The sequence below is a fragment of the Mauremys reevesii genome, linkage group 21, assembly GCF_016161935.1.
Source record: "Mauremys reevesii isolate NIE-2019 linkage group 21, ASM1616193v1, whole genome shotgun sequence".
In the NCBI taxonomy this organism is placed as follows: domain Eukaryota; kingdom Metazoa; phylum Chordata; order Testudines; family Geoemydidae; genus Mauremys; species Mauremys reevesii.
The window spans coordinates 17474701-17484952 of record NC_052643.1 but is presented as its reverse complement, the minus strand read 5'-3'; positions in this window follow the sequence as shown (position 1 = coordinate 17484952).

The window sequence follows — 10252 nt, the reverse complement described above, 5'->3', positions numbered from 1 at the left end:
AAAGAATTCTACTGTCAGCCAGTGCCACAGAGATTAAGGCTCTGGCTACTGTGTGGCGATAGCACCAGTGCTCAGCACCAGCACAGACAGGGAGGGCTCTCCGTATACGACCCAAGTGCATGTGGTTGTGCTGCCATGGCTGGTTCCTGATCAGGCAGGGATGGGGGCCATTGCTAGCCCCAGCTTTCTATTCATGGGTCAATTGTGTTGTTTCAAATCAATAAGCTCTTTTCTTTGACAGGAACCCACTGGCTTCCTTAACACATGTCCCCATGTCATTGCTGTTCTGTGATAGGCTGCCTGGTCCTGCCATTATGGAACAAGCCACTTTCCTTGCTGACGATGAATGAATGGCACATGGGTCAGAGGTTCGGGTCAGAAAAGTGCCCAGGAATCTAGCTCTTTATCCAAAGCCACCATCCAGCTGTCCTGATTCCTGCAAGTTCAGGCTGCAAAGCGCATGAAAACGTGTTTCCTGAGAGCATGGAGCAAACTCAGCCCGGCTCTGCATCAGCCGCTCGAGGGATAAACCCAGGCATAGGGCCCCTAACAAAAGCAAGTGCGCCCCAGGGTCGTGCCCATGGCAGAGTGTGCCCCCAACTTCCATTATACCAGTGAGCCCTGGGGATAGCACAGCCCCGAGAAGTGAGAGGTGCTGGCAGAGGAGGGGAGGAACCAGCACAGCCAGGGGATGTATCTGATTTAGTGATCTTAGCAGACTCTGGCAGCAAGTCTCCTATGGAGCCTGTTTGGGATTAAACCTGCTCTCCCCCCGGTGAAACCTCCCCAACCACAGGCTGGCCTCCGGGGTAGAGTCTGCACAGCTCTGTGCCAGCCAGGTTGAATCTGGCTCTGTGTCTGTGGTTCTCCTTCAGTTTCTGGCCAGAAACTCCGAGATGCACACATGCTCAGTAATAATAATGGGATAACATCTGCCTTGGGCTCTGAGGATCAAATGCTGGAGCCCTGACAAAGTCTGGGTAAGAGCCCCATGTGCAGGCTATCCCTGCCGAAGTGAGGGGGGGAACCTGGCCAGGAGAAGGGGATATTTTCAACCCACCCTCCCCAAAGAGATGAGCACCAGCACAGCTACTTCTATAACCTTCACACTTGACTGTGACGGAGGCCCCTCTCATCCCCCTGATGCAAGGTTTGGCCTGTGGAGCTGCATAGTTGCAGCTGTAATGAACACGAACCTGTCCTTCACCTGCCCCCATAATGCTCCTCTGCACTGCCAGGGAGAGGGCTGCCGGTGGCCCTGTTCTGCAGCAAGCAGTGGGGCAGAGGAATTCTCACAGCCTCTAACCCCATCCTCTGCACTGCAGCTGCGTTGTGTGTAAGGCTCTCTGCACCCCTGGACTAGCAAGATCTGGCCTGAGTTGATGAGATAATCGTCCGTGTCAGTAATCCCCCAGTTCAGGGTTCCAGATATCAAATGTTAAAAGGAGTTTGATGCAGATGCCAAATATCCAATAAAGAAGGAAATTCTGCTTCCCCCTCCCTCCCGCCCCCTGAATCCAAAGCAAGAACATCATTAATCCTCTAGTACAGAACTTCATGTCCCCTGCGTGTTCCCAACCACCCATTATTTTTATTTTTTAGCAAAGGTATGGGAGAACAAACGGGTTTAATCAAAACCATCCCCACCTCCCATTGTTAATAATAATAATGTCATTGCAATATTAAGCCAGTTAATTCTCACTCTCACTTTATTTGCTTTTGTTTTTGCACTCTCACACTGTATTTTCCAATTTAATTAGTTTCAGTATTTTTGATGGCAACAGGTCTCGGTTTATCTTTGCAGCTAATACTCCTAATTGTTTATCCTTCCTTCAGTACTATCTCATTAACTTTATAGGCTACCATTTCCACTGCATCTACAGAATTAATTTCTTCTGTGTGGTGAAGTTCAGCCTTAAGGTACATCTCTGAAACCTTTCCCCTCTGTCCTTTCTCATCCTCCTGTGCCTGAAGGAAGTAAATAGGATCTTGAAATGACCATTCCCCTGATGAAAAACCTTGGCAATTCATCATTTTCATAGCAATCTGTGCCCTTCCCAGGGTCAGACGTAGAATAAGAGCCGAGCTGGCTGCAGATGTGAGGACTGCTCATTAGCTGTGTGTAGATTTATTTATTTTACTCTCTCTGTTAACTGACATAACACAGAAGTCACGGACAGCACACACCCTGCTGTGGCAGGATGCCTCAAATCTGCCTGGGAGGGGACAATTATGGAGAAGGCCACTCCACTAGCCCATTCAGTCCTTGGCATGTTTGTTCCGATTGCCAGTGGCAACCAGGAGCCCTGCAACCCTGCAATCAAATGCTGTGATAGTCTCGGAAGCTAAGCAGGTTTGGAGCTGACCTGCGATAAGATGGATGATCCAGGTAATGGTCATTTCCACAGAGTCAGTCCTAACCCAAAGTTCCCGCACAGTTCTAGTAGCTCTGGGCTGCCGGCGGGGCCTTTCTGGGATGAGACATAAAGTTCTGGTCCGAACCTATTGCTCTTTTCACAAATGTCCTGGCAAGATTCCAGCCCAGGCAATGGCATTCAGCCCACTTGAAATCCCCCTGGGTGCGGTACCAGGCCGGAAGTGTTCATTTCCTTATGGAATGTGGAGCTCAACAACATTCAGTAGGAACTAACCACCACAGCCCTGGACCATGCTCCCAAACCTCTGCTGAAGTTAGACACGCAAAGTGCAGGATCTTGCCAGCAGGCCTCTCCTGGACCAGAAAAACTGGCGGCTGACCACCTGCCCATACTACCGAGCACTCAGCATCAAAATGCATCTGGTCAGTACTACACGCTTAGAAGCACAGGGGCTTAGTTAAGTATGTGGTTGTATGTAGCCATGAGGCAACTAGCTAATGTTATGTATGCACAGAAAGGGGGAGCCTGGTGGGGTATTTGTTTGAAACTTTAAACTCCTCCACATTATTTTGGGGCATTGTGACATTATTCAGAGCTCCAGCTTGCCTCGTCATTATTTTCTTGTCAGTTCAGAGAAAGGTGGTTCTACCTGAATGGCAGAGAAACTAGGAAGTGAAGTCTTAAGCCCTGCCTGTGGCTTGACAGCTGCACCTGAGTTTAGAGGCATCCAAATGTATGTCTCGGGTTGTTAAGCGCTTCCCTTACTTTTGACTCCCATTCCCTTGACTCCTAACTAGGAAGAAAAGGGTACATGATGAATTAGCAATAGCTCCCCGTGCTTTAATAGAGTGATAGCACTTTCCATTTTCGCAGGAGGATTTTCACCCTTTAATTTCAGATGACAGATGAAAATGGAAAAGAAGCAGCTTGCTGACAGGAACGGAAAAAGGTGTCCAGATATTGCCAGCTGTGGAAGCCTCTATTAGATAACAGCAGTGAAAATATACGGTAATGTGGCTAAGTAGCACGACATGCGTTCTCATCATGGGCACATCATTCTTCCATTGTTTGCAAATGACACACAGGCGGTGAGTGATGGGATGCAGCCCAGCCTCCAATGGCAAATGAGGTTTCTTACAAATGAACTGGATAGATTCACAGGCAGGTGGCTATACAATGATCAGTGTTTAACAAGGAAATTGAAAGGTCCTGTCAGGCATTTTTACACTAATGATAGGTCGTATCAATAAAAGGAGCTTGGTTTTTCAAGGTACACTTTTGATCTAGCTAATCAAGGAGGCAATTTAGAGGAGAAAACGCATGAGATCCTTCATGAATACAAATATGCTATCAACTTCTTTCTGGTCGGCATTCCTTATTTAAAATATAATAATAATAGTAACGATTTCATCGGGTAGGTGTTGCTCTCTGATGGTCAAATTTATTCCAGTGCAGGAGCCCAGCCTCACACCGTGCAGCCCTCATGTCACAGACAGAATTCTAGGTCCCAGTTCACCGCCTCTGCCCCACGGATCGTTGCAAGGGCTGTGGAAGGAAAAGAATTCTCCTCCCTCAATACAGTTGAGGTTCTAAGTCAGTGACCCCTTGTGTGGGTCTTCAAACCCTGCCCTGTTTCCTCACCTCATGCTGCTGTGGAACTTGGGGCCAGATTTGAACTAGAGCTGGTCATATGAACTAGAACTGGTCAATTGTTCTATAGGAACATAGCAACTGCCACAACTGGGGAGACCAGAGATACATGTAGTCCTATATCCTATCTCTGACAGGCCAGTGACACTTACTCCTGAGGCAGGTACAAGAAACGCCAGAATGAACATTTATAGAATAACCCTCTCATAAAAGAAGTAATCCTATGCCTTCAGATAGTCTTTCTTTCTTTCTTAGCCAGTGATATTCTCATTATTTAATTATTGACTTCAAACACCTTTTTTTGTATCTTGTCTTGAACTGAACCAGATTTCTGTATATTCATCTTTGAAAGCATTTGATGTAAAATTGGCCCACACAGTTTTCAGGCGGCGTGTGGTTTGTTATCCATTCTCTAAGGCTATTCACCATATGTAATTCATGGCATGCAGTCGGTGACCTAATTCACATGATCCTGTGAATTCTGCACTACTCTTTGCACTCTAGTTTAGAGCAATTATTTTTAGTTACTGTTAGTGTCGCTAATAAAAATTGTAAACTTCTCCCTCCAGTAAAAGGACCTATTAACACCCATTGACTTAAATGAGCGCAGAATCAGATCCCCAAAAGACTGGGGGAAATTGGGGTACTAAATTGCTCCAGGGAGAGATACAGTCTTTCACCTCCAGGTTACTTGATTCAGATGCAACTCAGTGGGGCAGGAGGGTTAAGTAGTAGAGCAAAGGATTCTGCAACCCCCAAGGAGCTCCTTTTAGGGAGTGCTGGAGTGGGTAAGAATATCTGTTTTGTAGAAATGAGAGAAATAGAAATTAGACAAAAGTGAAATTGATTCTTTACTCCTTTCGTTTCTCTTTATGCAAAACAGCAAATTTCAAAAAAGCTTCTAATATTCCCACTTCAAATGGGCATCACATTAGGCCTGAAAAGCACCTTCACCATGCACATTTGATAGCACTCTTGAATGTCCGGGCTGTGGCGGCGTCTGAAGCTGAAACAAGGCTAAGGTTTGGTACCATACATATTGTATGTGTTCAGTGGAGACAAGAATTTAAAGCTAGTTTTAACACCATCTGACTTCCACCTTTCAAACCCTTTTAGTGACTCCACTAATGAGTTTGTGCTCACAGATGAGATGTTCTGGCTGGAAAAAAGAATCACAGTTTATACCTTCCATTGATTGTTTCATCCCCTACATATGATTTGCACCAGGAGACGGCTCTGAAATCAAAACTCATACAGTAGACTCAGCACATGGAAATATTATTGCAGTTTTAAAGGTTATAGCTACTTCACATTTTTCTCCAAGTTCTCATTTCTACATTAATTTTCACTTCCAAGTTTGCTCTCTTCGGCTCTCTTTAGCTTCCCAATAAGATTCATAGCAAAAAACAGGAGGAGGTGGCATTTGAAATTAACTTTGCTCAGCCACATGAATTTTCAATGATTGGTTTCCCCTTTCAGAGTAGAGGAAGCCAGGAAAATGGTGAATATTGATTGGAGGTTTTCTTATTTCATATCTTGCAAAAGCACACAGAGGAAGAGATCCCAGCGCCTCTCCTGGCACATCCAAAGCTGTTGAGCTCAGCTCTGACACTAGCTCTGCTATCATTGTGAAGACTGATATGTAGACTAGCACATCAAGCCATTCCTCTTTGCTTCAGAATTCCAGGATTCAGTACAGCCAGCACAATAACTGTTTTTTGTTTTTCTGTTCTGGATACAGGAGTTCAGAAGCAGAGTGTACACATTAAAGCCTACATTAAATTATGCTTAGACAAAGCAGACACTTCCATTTAAGTCATAGTGTCTAATGATTATGAATTAGTTACATTATTTTCTGATTTTCTCTTGTGCACTAACCTCTCAGGGACAAATTCCACTCACATCTGTAAAGGTGCAACTCCCACTGATTTCATTTGCAGAGCTGAGAGAAGAATATGTCCCTAAAATAGATTTTTTTTCACCCTAAGGGTACCAGCTTGCAATGTAGGTTCTATACAGACATACAGTATAGAACCTACACAGAAGGCAGAGGAGTGGGAGAACGATGCAATGCATCTTTAATATTTATTTTTGCCTATTCAAATGTTCATGGCCTCCAAATGTTGAGTTCAGAAAGGAAGGGTCAGAAATTCTCCAGTACTTGTCTGAGTGAACCGAGATGCATAAGCGAGCTTTGCTGCAGGCCTTGGTGGGTCTGAGCCAATGTTTACTGAATTATATTCCATTCTTAGGCAGCTGTTAAAGATTCCAAAGGACAAACAGTTTCAGATTTGGGGGCAGGGGAAGGAGAAAGGGTGCGATGTTGTACAAAGCCCATGCAATTCCCCTGTGAAATCAAGACAAATCGATGGGTCTGGATCACTGCACAGAATCTCTCTCTATTTCAGCTGAAGTGCCAAGCATCGCCCTCCTAGTAAGTGTTGAATTAACTGAGCAATTAGGCCAATCACAAACGAGACAGTAACTTCTCCTACCCAACGCACACACTTTGGTGTGCATTTCATTACAGTGAAAAGTGCACGGAGGCCCAGTATTGTTACAAATGTGGAGAAAGTGCCCATTACCATAGCATCTGAAGTCACTCTAGATGACTTATATCCATTTACTAAGTATGAGGAGTAAATATATCATGTTCCATTACAGCACTGCAATGCTAAAAGACTGACATACTTATGGTTAATGCATGGGGCTGGCACTCGGGAGATCAGGCTTCAATTCCCAGCTCTGCCACAGACTCCCCATCTGACCCTAGGCAAAGCCTTCAATCTCTCTGGGACTCTGTTTCCCAGTCTCTAAATTGCAGGTAATAACCCTGCGCTATCTGACTCATAATGTTCAGGAATGTGTGTGAGGTGTTCAGCTACTGAGGTGAGGGACCCATAGAATTGCCTAGCTAGAGAGACCAGGCCTGTCGGCAGAGCACTGAGCATTCTAGACCTGGCCATTACCAAGAAGCCTGGACAAAGTGCTCTGACAACGTTTCCTGAACCTGCCCAGGCTCATGCTCAGATGCATTTCTCGCTGAAGTGAATTCTGGAGGTGGGGCCCTCCTGCCCAGAGTGCTCTGCTCGCTCAAGCTTCATTTTGGGGAATAGTTATCTTGAGCACTGCAGACAAATGCAGTTGGCCTGGCAGGTCAGAGAGGCAGAGACACAGTCTCGAAAGAAATCACCTGTCATAAGCAATCACTTGACAGCATCCCCAAGGTTTTCCGTACAATTTTCTTTGACCTTTAGTTAGAGAGACACTTCTAGGCAACCAATTTTTGTCAGCCCTTTGGAGAAACTTCCTTAAGACACGTTTGAGTCTATAGCATTTAGCTTGCGAGAGGCCTCAAGTTAGCCAGTCAAGCTGAGAAATCTCAGGTTATTTAAAAGCAAAGGCAAAGATGTACCATGTATAACAGGGGAACCCCATGTGGGGTGCTGACTCATGGCCTGCGGTTATGCCAGACCCATTCTCCTAGATATGTGTTAGCTGCCCAGTTTTAAAGTGAAGTTTATAATATCAAAACAATTAGGTTCAGTCTCCTTCCTGGGATTTAAATCTATGACCTTTCCACCTATCTTTTTATTGCCCTTGCTGTGCTCCTGTGTTTACTTGGAGTGATCCATGCTGAGGATGATTGATGGAGAGCGTGAGGGCCCACTGATTCTAAACAGAGACGCAGACACTTGTACTGGTTTCACCATCACCTCACAATTTACAATGGGTTTTCTAAGCACTCTCAGCCTGAAGAACAGAAATGTTTGTTTGTTAGAAGAAAGATATGCCATGAAGACACCTTACATTGCATTAGATACAGTCTAGAGTCATATTTTTTTCCATTTGAACTACTACATGGAAGGTCAAAATATGGAGTATTGTACGTGCCATATTTTATAAGATAGATAATGAACTTTTTGGTGGTAGCTTTAAAAAGATTCCTCTATTGATGGACATTGGACACTAGCAGGATCAGGGGAAGTGGGGACAATGCTTCCCTCCTATGCAAATATGCCACTGCTGTGTCTAAGCTGGCTCCTTATTTTATCTCCTGCTGTCCCTCTGTAATGCAAACAATAAGGAGATGAATTTTTAATGCGCCCTGACAAGCCATAATGCTTCAGAACTACTTCGGAACTTCAGAGCATGTAAAAGCCATGTCTGAAAGGAAAGAGTGAAGACTTTGGTTGAGGTTTTCAAAGCAGTCTTTGTGATTTGGACACATGACCCATTAGAATTACTGGAATTAATGGAAGACGTGTCTCTAAATCCCCTAGATTGTTTAAAAAATCTCAACCTCTGAGACAATTCCTGTCCAACATGTACTATATGCAAGCTGTGTAGAGACCAATATATATGTGCATGACATATAGAGACACATGCATAATATAACCTACACACATAGGCCTAGAAAAAAACTTTTCTACCAAAGTTACTTTAAACCTTTCACCTGTGCTTTGTTTCTTATCAGCAGTAACTGTATGTCCTCCACCAGCTCATTTCTCTTGGTCCTCACTGTATCCTTCATTTTGCTAGGAACTGAACCCAAGAACATCATGAGTTCCTGGGGTCGAATGAACCGAGCTCATTGTGTGCTCAGTACTCAGGAGTGAGTTCCCCATAGCCCTGATTACACCATGGCTTTGGTTAGGTTTGTACAGTCTGAAATAATAGTGCCGCAAGTTGGTTGCACCTTCCACGGAATCATACCTTGTTTGGCTACTGATCTCACCAGAGAAAATGGCTCTTTCTGAATTCCATTACCCGAATAGTGGCCACATGCTCTATTTTGTACCATGCCAGGTCTAAAGTGGCAAACACTGGCACTCTAAACTCCCTAATTGTCCTCTGCTTTCCCAGGAAATTGAAATAAGTATGAACACAGTGGGGAGTCTAGCTAACTAGGGGGAACACCTTGAACCTTATGCAGAAGGGAGCTAATAATTATAGGGGTGTCTGCCCTGCTTGGGAGGCATGGAACGGTATCACAGTATCAGAGCAAACATGATGACAGGCTCTGCGTCAGGAGGTTCTCTATGTAAATGCTGTGGTGTTTCTCTAACCTCTTATTGACTTTGGCTTCCAGAATCAATTTTCTTTATTAGCTGATGAATCTCTTCAAAAGACTTTCTGTACTGAATCTAGATAAATTATTTAAGCAGTAAATTGTTTCTACTCCAACTGTGTTACAATGTGGTGATTTAATAGGCTATAGCACTAGGTTGAGGTTTAGGAACAAGGTCACCCTGAATGGAACATCTGAACATTAATAGGAACACTAATAAATGATACCGAAGGCCAAAAACTGGTGTACATCAGAGGCAATTAATAGGAAACGGGTTTGCAGCAGAATACTCAGATCTGGCAGCATGTCTAAGAGGAAGAAGTAATAGGAGACCATGGCATTAATTATTTATGCAAGTGAGTCGCTGTGTTTGAAAGAACAGTGCAACATTTTAATTGGACAAGATGTGGTATTGTGGTGAATGATTGTACTCTGTCTATTTCATACCTGGTGAAATCTGAGCTGCCATCCATGTCTGTGGAATGTACCTAATGTATCTATGTGTCCTTGTCCTCTTACCCTGAGACTCCCAGAGAAACAGAATCTAAAGTGTTCCAGTGAAGGGAAGAGAAACATTAGAGCATGGTCAGCAATTCAAGCAACAGTAACAATGGTCCTCAAAGACATTAACCACTAACAGTGTCACCCTGCTGTATATCCACATACTCAGGAGAACAGCATAGCTTCAAAATGAAGGGGTAGCTACCGGACACACACACGCGGGATCTCTCATCAGCAGTGATAGTGATATCCACCTATGGGCCTGGTTCTCATTTCTTTTATGCCCTGTGACTCCATTGATTTCAGTAGAATTCCTCCTGATTTACACTGGTTCCACTTGTCATGGTCTGAGAAGCTTCAAGGCCAAAATTCTAATGTGAGAGAATTCTGCTTCTGAGAGTAATGTTGGCCCAACAGGTCAAAGCATTTGAATCTACGTTGATAGCTCACAATAGGAAATAATTGCACTAAATGGCAGCTGAAGAAGTGCATGAAGACAGAGAAAGGACTGCTAGCTACAGAAACACAGCTATTCGTACCAAGAACATTATTACACACCTCTGTGCTAAAATCCTGAAAACAAAGGACCACCTTCTTTCTCAATAGCCCATTTTGGAGATCAAAAGGCTAATAGATGTTTTCAGCAAAACAA